Source organism: Dipteris shenzhenensis, chromosome 23 (genome assembly GCF_047967505.1).
Source record: "Dipteris shenzhenensis isolate YYH24624 ecotype China chromosome 23, Dip_SZ_1.0, whole genome shotgun sequence".
NCBI classification, from domain to species: domain Eukaryota; kingdom Viridiplantae; phylum Streptophyta; class Polypodiopsida; order Gleicheniales; family Dipteridaceae; genus Dipteris; species Dipteris shenzhenensis.
Window position 1 is genome coordinate 4,049,455 of NC_141618.1, and position 12,143 is coordinate 4,061,597.

Here is a 12,143-nt window from a genome sequence, read left to right on the forward strand (position 1 = left end):
CTCATAAGAGAAGGTCAAATCAGAAATTACAGCTCTTGGAGCTAGTACATACAGATGTGTGTGAGATGCCTACACTCTCTTTAGGAGGTTCAAAGTACATACTGTCATTCATAGATGACGCCACCCGCAAAGTGTGGGTTTACACTCTCAGAAAGAAGAGTGATACGTTCAAGGCTTTCACTAAGTTTGTTGCACTGGTTGAAAATGAGACAGGCAAAAAACTGAAAGCCTTACGATCTGACAATGGTGGAGAGTACTTGTCCAAAGAATTTCAAGAATTCTGTGAGGCAAAGGGTATCCAAAGGGTGTTGTCTGCACCATATGATCCTCCACAGAATGGTACAGCTGAAAAAATGTTCAGGACCATTCAAGAGAAAGTCAGATCCATGTTGTCACATGCTGCATTGCCCCACACATTTTGGGCTGAAGCTGTAAAGACAGCTGTGCACCTTATTAACAGGTCACCAAACAAGAGACTATGTGGTTGTGTGCCTGAACAAGCATGGACGGGCAAGCCTCCGTCTTACAAACATCTACGGGTCTTTGGTTGTGTTGTGTATGTGCATGTACGCAAAGAGGACAGAACTAAATTGGATCCAAAGTCTCTAAAATGCATTTTCCTAGGATATGGTGACAAAGGTGAGATGGGCTACAGATTATGGGATCCCACAAACAGAAAACTTATACGCAGCAATGATGTCGTGTTTGATGAAACCATCATGTTCAAGGAGCCTGTTGTACAGCAGGAACCTTCAAAAGTAACTATTGATGATGACAGGCATCATGGGCAACACAGGAGGGCTGTAAATCAGCCATTACAGCAGCATAATCAGCCACTAAATGATGCTGCAGTAGGTCCAAATGGACAGCCAGACATGGCACATGATATCCAAATGGATGTACCACAGTTAGATGATCTTCCTGACATGCAAATGCAGCCAGAACAGGGTAATGAACAGGCTGGACAGCCACCTCATGATGATGATGGACATCAAGTTAGAAGGTCAACTAGACCATCACGGCAACCAGACAGATTCATTCCCGGCTTTGATTATTTGATGCTCACTGATTGTGGAGAGCCTTCATGCTACAGAGAGGCTAAGCAGAGGGCAGACAAGGTTCAATGGGATCTTGCTATGAAGTCTGAAATGGACAGTCTTCACAAAAATGGCACTTGGGAATTGGTACCCTTGCCTACAGGTAAGAAGGTACTTCCATGCAAATGGGTTTATCGACTTAAAGTCACACCTGGTGAAAAGCCAAGGCATAAAGCCAGACTGGTTGCCAAAGGGTTCAAGCAGGAATATGGTGTTGACTTTGAGGAGATATTCTCTCCCGTTGTCAAGATGACAACACTCAGAACTGTATTAGCATTGGTTGCACATGCAGATATGGATTTGGTCCAAATGGATGTCAAAACAGCATTTCTTCATGGTGATTTACATGAGGAAATTTTTATGCAGCAGCCAGAGGGTTTTACAGTGAAGGGCAAAGAGAAGCTTGTATGCAGACTGAAGAAAAGTCTTTATGGTCTAAAGCAGGCACCTAGGGAATGGTATCATAAGTTTGATACATTCATGCGAACCCAAAGTTACAGGAGAAGTGACATTGATCACTGCTTATATACCAAGAAAGCTTCAGATGGCAGTTTACTTATCCTCATTTTGTATGTGGATGATATGTTGATTGCTGGAAAATCTCATAAGGAGATGAATGCCTTGAAAAAGAGATTGCACCAGACCTTTGATATGAAGGATCTTGGTGATGCAAACCATATATTGGGTATGCGCATACTTCGGGATAGGGAAAAGCGGTTGCTATACTTATCTCAGAAGGAATACATTGGCAAGGTCTTGCAGAGATTTCACATGGAGGGGGGGAAGAGTATTGGTACTCCATTACCTCCTTATGTGAAAATCAGTGCTTTGGACAGCCCCCTCAGACAGATGCTGAAAGAGCTGAGATGTCAAAGATTCCGTATGCATCAGCTTGTGGCAGTCTCATGTATGCTATGGTTGCAACCAGGCCCGATATTGCGTTTGCAGTGGGAGTGGTTAGCAGATACATGGCTAAACCTGGCAAGAAGCATTGGAATGCAGTGAAAGGTGTCATGAGATACCTAAAGGGTACACAGGACTTGTGTATATGTTTCGGCAGTCAAGATGCCAAAGTGCAGGGTTATACAGACTCTGATTATGCCGGCCACCCTGATACCCGGAAGTCTACTACCGGCTATGTTTTCACTTTCACTGGAGGTGCAGTGTCGTGGGTATCTAGAATGCAGCAATGCGTTGCTTTGTCTACTACAGAAGCTGAATATATTGCAGCCACTGAGGCGTGCAAGGAAGCTATATGGCTATCTCGGCTAGTGACAGATTTGGGTTATCCATTGGAGATTCCATTGTTGCATTGTGACAGTCAGAGTGCCATACAGTTGGCACGTAATCCTGTTTTTCATGCAAAGACTAAGCACATAGATGTGAAATATCACTTTATCAGGGAGGTGCTTGAAAACAAGCAAATTAAGCTTGTTAAGGTGCATACAGATGACAATCCGGCAGATCTGTTAACCAAAGGGTTAGCTGCAGAGAGGTTTGCACACTGCAGATCTCTTATGGGTATTGGTTGAGGCCAATATTCTTTCTCTCCTTGAGGGCACACTGCCTTTAAGTGGGAGGTTGTTGGGGTAAAGGCACTGGCCACCCTATGTAAATAGTACTTCATGTTGTACTTTAATGTAGGACACTTAAGTACACTATGTACACATTTGTACTTAGATGTACTTAAGGGTTACTACCTTATCCATAATAGATATATATGTGTGTACTTGGGGAGGTACCACTCACTCATTGTGATTATCCCCACTATTGTGAGTGCAGTGAGTCTCTCTACTCCCTACTCACTCCGATTCTCCGTTATACAGCTTAATAATAAGAAGGAATCCTCAGGCCATGAGATTGCAAAGCCAATCTTGTAACAAAATAATACAACGTCTGTGCTCAACAGATAACAGGATCTCATACGCAAGAGAGAAAACAAGATAGTATGGAGAATCAAAAATTTGATTACTGTAGAATTGATACAAAAGATGGCGCTGCCTCCAACCGTGCGCTCCTATGAAAGAAGCTTTGATGGTGTGCTGGAAACAGTAGAAGACGGAGGCTAGATGCTAAGGAATCAGGGTTGCTATAGCCAGTGATGAAATGGGCTTCACGGGCTTGCTCTTATATAGCCACCAGTCGTAGTCGGTTAGGCTCAATTGGGTGATCGACCCAGTCTGCCCAAAATGCTCGACTGGGGGTCGGTCCTGAAATAGGCCACCGACCATACGATAGAACTGGTGCACAAAACAAAGCAACTAACCTACGGTCTCCGATCGGCCCAGAGCCATCCAAGATCATCTGAGGCTCCAAACGGGCCCCGTAACCCGAGAGTGGGTTGCCCCGAGAAATGCTCCATCTAGCCTCAGTGCGGTCAGTCAAGGGATGCCTTCCCGCACTTGCATATAGCCTAGTTGGTGGTGTGCCAACTCTATCTAAAGCCGTCCAGCCATCAGGCCACACATGGCCCCCATCTGGTGTCCAAACCAGGACCTACCGGATAATCGAGCTACTCAAATGCCTTCTCCTCATATGGGGGGCTTATAAGTAGAGTTACCTGGTTCTAGCGTAGTTACATGAGAGTGGAGCATTGATATCTAACACCCCCCCTCAATGTCCACCCACAAGTGAACTTACTTTTTCGGCCCAATGCCAAGTCGATGAAGATGCCTCTCCAGCAAGTCTCTTCAATGTGTTTTGTGTGAGCATGGAACACCGGGTTCTTTGCAATCGCCATGCAACTCTGATTGTCACATGATAACTACGTAGGCTTGTTCTGCATTGCACCCATGTCCCCCAAAATCCTCCTCAACCACACTGCCTCGCAAGAAGCAAAGCATGCAGATTTGTACACGGCCTCAGTAGAAGAAAGTGCATATGTGGGTTGCTTCTTGCTGACCCATGACACAACTCCAGATCCAAGTGAGAAATAGTACCCTGTCACTGTCCACATCTCCTGCCCAATCCGAGTCATAGAATTCGGTCAAGATGTTGCCCTTGGTATAGGTGATGCCATAATCAAGATGTTGCCCTTGGTATAGGTGTGCCTTTGATGTATTTCAGCACCTGCATCCCTGCCCTCCAATGGTTCTCCCGGGGCTTATTAGAAAACCTGCTTAGTATACCAGTCGCAAAACTGATGTCTGGCCATGTGTTGCACAAGTAAATCAAGCTGCCCACAAGCCTTCTATACTTTGCTTCGTCCACCAGTGGTGATGAATCCTCGTTTGAAAACTTCGCGTCAACCTCCATAGGTGTACCAATTGTCTTGCACTCAGCCATGCCAAATGCCTTCAGTATCTCTCTAGCATACTTCAATTGTGAAATGAAGATCTGTTTCGGCTCCTGCCAAACTTCAATCCCCAAACAGAAATGCATCATTTCAAACTCTCTTCCTAGCAAATGCTTCGTCTGCGAGATCTTCTCTTCATGGTTCCCTGTTATCACAAGGTCATCCACATAAAGGACCACGATCATACACCTGCCTCCTTCTCTGAAGATATACAAATTTGCATCAGATGGGCTCCTCCTGATCCCGTTTTGCAGAAAGTAGGCATCAATTCGCTGGTACCATGCTCGTGGGGCCTGTTTCAGCCTGTAAAGTGCCTTCTTCAGTTTGCAGACTTTACCTTCTGAATCGAGGATCTCAAAACCTGGTGGTTGTTCCACATATACCACCTCCTTGAGATCTCCATTTAGAAAGGTGGATTTCACATCCATCTGAAACACGAGCCAACTTCCCTAGGTAGCTAAAGCCAAAACACTATGAATTGTCGTGAGTCGAGCTGTGGGAGCAAAAGTATCTTGATAATCAAAACCATGTACCTGTGCAAATCCTTTTGCCACAAGCCGAGCCTTGTACTTATCCAACATGCCGTCGGACTTGTACTTGGTCTTGTACACCCACTTGGTTTCGATTACCTTGCGTTTTGGTGGTCGATCCACAAGGTCCCAAGTGTTATTCTTCATTATGGAGCCATACTCTGACTGCATAGCCTCCATCCACCTATCATCGCCCTGTGCCTCTTCAAGACACTTGGGTTCATCAGCATGGATCACTTCTGTCATCAAAGCATAGTTCACTAAGTGTTCCTGCGCCCTTCTTTGCTCCTCTAATCTCTTGGACTAGTGGTGTTTGGATGGTTCCTCCTCAATGGCTAGAGGTTCTCTGCCATCCAAAAGCTGCTTTACCCACTTCGGGAATGGCCATTGTCATTGTGGTTCTGCAGGCTCTTCTTCATCTTCTTTGTCTTGAATCCTCCCAAGCACCGTTGGGGGAGTTTGGTCTACTGTTGGTGGCAATACTGGATGGATATCCTAGTCCTGATTGTCTGGGAAGGAAGCATCCTCCTCCAATTGATGCGGTTGTTCTGAGAAGACCACATCGTGACTTACAATTACCTTCTTGGTAATAGGGTTATAGAGACGGTAACCCTTCGCCTCTTCACTGCAGCCTAAGAAAATACACTTCCGGCTCTTCGGTTCCCATTTGGTCCTATTAGCATCAGAGACATGCACAAAACAGTCACATCCAAAAACTCTGAAATGTGCAGCTGAAGGTTTCTTACCAGAAAAGGCTTGCAGTGGAGTCATCCCATTCACAGCCTTCGTGTAGCTACGATTCAGGATCTAAACTGCAGTGTTACATGCTTCAGCCAAGAAAGTCTTTGGCAAATCTTTCCCTTTCATCATACTCCGGCCCATTTTGCAAATGACGTGCATCTTGCGTTCTCCTACTCCATTTTGCTGTGATGTATGTGGTGGGGGTTTCTGCCTCTTGATCCCGTGACTTTTGCAGTAACTTTCGAATTCAATTGATGTAAACTCTCCACCTCTGTCTGATCTCAACTTCTTCACCTTCCTCCCCGATTCTTTCTCAACCATTACATGCCATTCCTTGAACCTACTAAAAGCCTCGTCTTTAGTCTTTAGGAAGTATATCCATATCCTTCTACTATAGTCATCGCTCAGCGTCATGAAGTAGTAGGAACCACCCAAAGCTTCCGTCTCCATCTTTCCGCAGAGGTCCGTGTGAATGAGCTCTAGAGGAGCCTTTGCCCTACTGGCCTCTTTAGGAAAGGGATGCCGATGCTACTTGCCCATCATGCAAGCTTCACATACATCAGGCAGATCTGAAATTTCTGGTAGGTCTGCAATCATTCCACTTTTATGCATCTCCTTCAAAGAACTAAGGTTTAGATGAGCAAACCTCTCATGCCACAGTTTAGTGTTCTTCACATCCGCTCGAGCACTAAAAGCTAAGAGTTCATAAATGTTGTTGCATCGTGTACCTTTACCAATGACCTTCCCTTAAAGATCTAGAATTTGTGCACCATTCTTATCGAATTGAACTTTGAGGTCCCGATCTGTGATCGCGGAAACGGACAACAAGTTCCTCTTGATATCTGGCACATAAAGAACATCGGATAACTATTTTACAACTCCATCTGACTTGAGAGCAATCGTACCTTTTCCTTTTGCTGGACATTTGGCATCATTGTCGACTGCTACCAGGATGTCATTCCCTACCGGCTATAGAGAGGTATACCAATCCTTCCGACTGGTCATGTGACGCCATGCACCACTATCAATGATCCAAGGTTCATCCATAGGTACATGAACTGCCTTCGTGCAAATCTCCTCAATTGCGATGAACAGCTCTACTGGTACTACCTGTGCGCTGTTGCTGGACTCTTTCTTTACTCCGTTCTTCTCATCTGCAATCTTCTTTTGGCACTCATTCTGCTTGTGCCCTGCCTTGTTGCAATAGAAGCACTTGATCTTCTTCTTTCTCTTTTTATCATCAGAAGAAGATGGGTTACCAGAGTCCTTACCCTTACCTTTCTTTGATCCGGTCTAGAAGGCGGAATCTTCTTTAGTCCTCATCTTTTGATGCATCTCCTCCTGCAGAAGCATCGCGCTGAAATCCTCAAAGTTGAGGGGCAGATTTTTGTTTTGTGTATTCAGTGCTGTAACAAGACCCTCGTACTTTGGTGGGAGAATCCGTATGCATCTTCGTGCTAGATTCTCGCTGGTGATGGTGATGCCGATTGCAGTCATCTGATCGCACAGATTCTTCACCCTGGTGATGAACTTCTCTGCCGCTTCAGACTCAGACAACTTCTCGTTCGCGAGTTGAATCTTTAGATTCTGAATCCACGTCTGATTCGTGGTCTCATACTGATTTTTCAAGACCGTCCCTACCTCCTCCGCTGTGGTGACATGTTGAATTAATGCCATGACGGAATCACTAACACTACAGACAATAGAACACAGTGCATCTCCATTTCTTCTTGTCCACACGAGAATCTCATCCGCAATTGGTACTATATGTTGTCCTGCATTGGCTGGATTCGGTCTCGCAAGCGGCCTCACGTCCACCCCAATAGCAATGTCCCAAAGCTTGTATGCACTTAGGATGGTCTTCATCTTGAACTTCCAGAGTGGATAGTTAGAGCCGTCCAACTTTCCACTTTCGCCGAATGGTGGAATTCACAGTCTTGCAGGCTGGGCCATCTCTCACAATCTGCTCGCAAATAGAAACACACTACCAAATCTTCTTACTAGAGTCCAAGCTCTCATACCATGTAAGAAAATAATACAACGTGTGTGCTCAACAGATAACAGGATCTCGTACGCAAGAGAGAAAACAAGATAGTATGGAGAATCAAAATTTTGATTATTGTAGAACTGATACAATAGATGGCGCTGCCTCCCAACCATGTGCTTCTGTGAAAGAAGCTTCGATGGCGTAATAGTAGAAGATGGAGGCTGGATGCTAAGGAATCAGGGTTGCTATAGCCAGTGATGAAATGGGCTTCACGGGCTTGCTCTTATATAGCCACTAGTCATAGTCGGTTAGGCTCAATTGGGTGACCGACCCAGTCCACCCAAAACGGTCGACTGGGGGTCGGTCCCGAAATAGGCCACTGACCATACGATAGAACCGATGTGCAAAACAGAGCAACTAACCTACGGAGTCCGTTCGGCCTAGAGCCACTCGGGATCATCTAAGGCTCCAAACGGGCCCCGCAACCTGAGAGTGGGCTGCCCCAAGAAATGCTCCATCTACCCTGAGTGCGATCAGTCAAGGGATGCCTTCCCGCACTTGCATGTAGCCTAGTTGGCGGTGTGCCAACTCTATCTGAAGCCGTCCAGCCTTCAGGCCACACATGGCCCCCATCTGGTGTCCAAACCAGGACCTACTGGATAACTGAGCTACTCAAATGCCTTCTCCTCATATGGGGGGCTTATAAGTAGAGTTAGCTGGTTCCTGCGTAGTTACATGAGAGTGGAGCATTGATATCTAACATATTGCATTGCATCTGTCAACCTTACTCTTAGCCTTGTGGGCTTCACTTGCTAGACCTAGAAGCCAAGATTTTTATTGGGAGCCATAACTATAGCTTTAGCTCGCTTGGTCAAACTGTAATGATTCACATGAGAGGTGGTTTATATTATGTCATTCTATATGAAGGCAAATGAAGCATGACACTGTTTTGATCGTACATCTCTTTGTCATGAAGTTCTCTATCCATAGACAAATCAATTGATGAGTTGTTTTTGGATTCATTTAGACATATGTGCTAGCATGGGCAATAGAGATTTTAAAATTGTTGCTTATGGGGTTTTCGTTTGAGAAAAACAAAGTTCACATCCTTAAAATGCATCAGCCCTTCAAATTCTGTTGTACTACAGTTGTACTTAGATTTGATCCCTTCAAGACAAACTAGGGCTGATAACCTCAAATATCCTAAATGTCTTTTTGCCTGTCTTCCGACAGTGCATATGTTATTGTAATGTGCTGTCTGTAAAATTATGACAATATTCATTGTGTGAAATCAGCAAGTCCATCAATACAACAAAATATATACTTGGATGAATATGAAAACACATAGAATGGCATCATGTAAAGAAAAAAGTGCAACTTTGAACCTTAGGTTAGTCATCGGTGATACTAAGCTCCATGAGCATTCAGGGACTAAGTAAGATATATCCCCATTGACATCAAAAACTAGCAATGGGTGTAAATATATCCTCTCAAAGACACATCTACACACACAAGATGTGCATGAACACACATACACACAAGTGCTTTCTTTTTACTGTGTACTTGTATGTCTAAATGTAGGGAGGGCAACGTTTTCTACAAGGTAACCTGTAAGAAGTACAGGCTGACATTTTCATATATACACCAGTAGGCTGAAGGGTTTCCCCCTTCTAACTGAAGGGATTAGTACCAATTACCTAATCACATGTTCATGAAAAGAGGGCAAAGATAGAGACAGAGAGAAGGTAGCATCAGCACACTACTACAGCTTGAAAAACCTCGACTTAAAGTTGAAATGATAGCTTTCAAGCCAGACATGACATGATGACCACCAAATTAACTTGGGCTATTTTCTAAATAAAATTCTCCCCATGATGCTTTATAAAGTTTCATCCTTGATGGCATAGCATCAGTGTGCATGGTGCATCGATCCCAAATAGGACTCTTGCAATACATCAAAGCTTCTTTCATGAGCCTTACCCAAGGTTCATTCCTTCAAAAACAGGCACTAATACGTGGATTAAAAAACTTAGATTAAACCATAACACGCTTACAGATTCCTAGTGAGCCTAGTGTTGGGACATCTAGGCTACATCTGTTGCATCAAATCATATGGCTTTCTTCTTAGGATCACTCAGCACAAGGCCTTACCTATCACCTGGCCTGGTATCACCGCTTGGATCTTGGAGTATGCATTCTATGCATGCAAAAGTGAAAGGGATGCGCATGGGACATATATAAACCATGAATAGAGTTTATAGATCAACCTTGTAGAGTATAATATGTATACTTTTTGTGAGTACCCATTGTGAGGCCATAGGTCATTGCACTGTATTTTTGCTTCCATGATTTGTTTTCACAATTTCATCAACATATTGAGAGTGAGCACTTTGGAAAGGCAAATATGTCTGAGAAGATGATTGATTTTGGGAAAAGTTTGTAAGAGAGAGTTGTAGATTTTACACCAAGCTACAACTTTGATACTTTGTGATTTACATGGTCTAACCATTTAGATGGGCAAATAATGGCTCGAAGATGTAAAAAAGGCACTTAAGTATTTTCTTGGCTTGTATTTGCATGCCCAATTCTAAATGCAAATTTGAAGCCTTAGATGGCGAGTTTGGTGAAAAAGAGATGATGATAAAAGTTGTAGGGAATCAAAAGACTATTAAAAGTTATACTATGAATTATTTTCATATCTTGCGCCATTTAGAAGATATGGGCCTCCAAACAGGGCTGCATGATCAAATCAATTGCATCTACATGGCATATGGACCAGTATTTGGGGCATGGAGAGACATTCCCCCAAAAAAAATTTGGAAAAAAATGGCCAGATGTCCCCAGATGTAGGCTCGTCTGCTCATACTTGGGGCCATCTGACCTTTTTTTTTCAAATTTTTTTGGGGAAAATGTCTCTCCATGCCCCAAACATTATTGGGGACCAGTATTTGGGGCATGGAGAGGCACTATTGGGGACCAGTATTTGGGGCATGGAGAGACATTCCCCTAAAAACAATTTGAAAAAAAATGGCCAGATGGCCCTAGGTGTGAGCAGGCGCGACTTTTGGCCAGACGGGGTCCAGTATTTGGGGCATGGAGAGACATTCCCCCAAAAAAAAAGAAAAAAAATGGTAAGATGGCCCTAGGTGTGAGCAGGCGTGACTTTTGGCCAGACGGGGTCCCTGTCTGGCCAAAAGTCGCGTGTGCTCACACCTAGGACCATGGACCCCGTCAGGCCAAAAGTCGCGCCTACTCACACCTAGGGCCATTTGGCTGTTTTTTTTCAAAATTTGTCTCCCCAACAGTGTTTGGGGCATGGAGAGACATTCCCCCAAAAAAAATTTGAAAAAAATGGCCAGATGGCCCTAGGTTTGAGTAGGCATGAATTTTGGCCAGTCTGGGGCATGGAGAGACATTCCCCCAAAAAAAATATTTTGGGGGAATGTCCCAAATATTGGTTCCCAACAAATCAAGGATGCCTAATAGTTTTTTTTTTTTTTCGGTGGGTGGTCAAGATTGCCTAATATTTTTCCAAATCATCTTTTTTCTCTTTTACTTATTGGGAACCACTATTTGGGGCTCAATCTTGTTGAAGCCTAGTTCAAGTGGTTGCCTTTCTTTGTTTACACAATACTTCTTCTTCTTGGCTCAACTGATTTTTTGTATAGATGTGTAGCTAATGGTGTGTACTGGTGCTCATTATAAAGAAACTTGCTAATCACTAGGAAGAGGCTGATTAGGGGCAAGAAGTAATGTCATAAGACACAATAAAGTCCTCTTGGCCAAGCACACATTTGGGCCAAACTTACATTGTTTGATCCAATTGCACACCCACATGCACATTGAGGCCAAGAGGCCTTTTTGAAATTGAGTTTTGGGTAAACTTCAAGAAGCAGTAAGAATAAGACAACAATAATAAAACAACATAGATTATGATTTTTCTTTATTTCATGAGAATGATAACATTTATTTATTTTAGAATGAAATAATATCAATTACCATCGAAAGGGCAAGTACAAGTAACCTCCATTGGGGAGCCCGTGCAAAAAATAAAGACTGTTGAGGAGCAATGGCAGAGAATGTTGAGATATCGAGCTCCACTCGTGATATGCCAGGGTGACCGTTGTGCATTTATGTCACTGACTTGTTAGCTGCATATGCGGTTGGTACACCGCCCATGAATAATAGCTTGATGACAACCATCCTTATGTACTCTAGTTCGTGGCTTAGTTAGTATGCCACCTTAGTTAGCTGAGTTTGGTTTGAGACCCACGTATAGGGTTCTTCTATTTCTTTGTACTAGAGTTCTTTTGGCTTTCACAACTAAGAAGAGGAAAATTGTTTTCAGCCTCCACCTTTGTGTTTATTCCCCCATTATGTATGTGAGAAAGCCGCAAGTGAGACTCTTTCCTTCTCTCCCATTATCTTCACATGGTATCAGAGCTTGGTTCGTGGTAAGGAGCTCAAGAAAGCAAACCAAGTTCGTGGTGTCC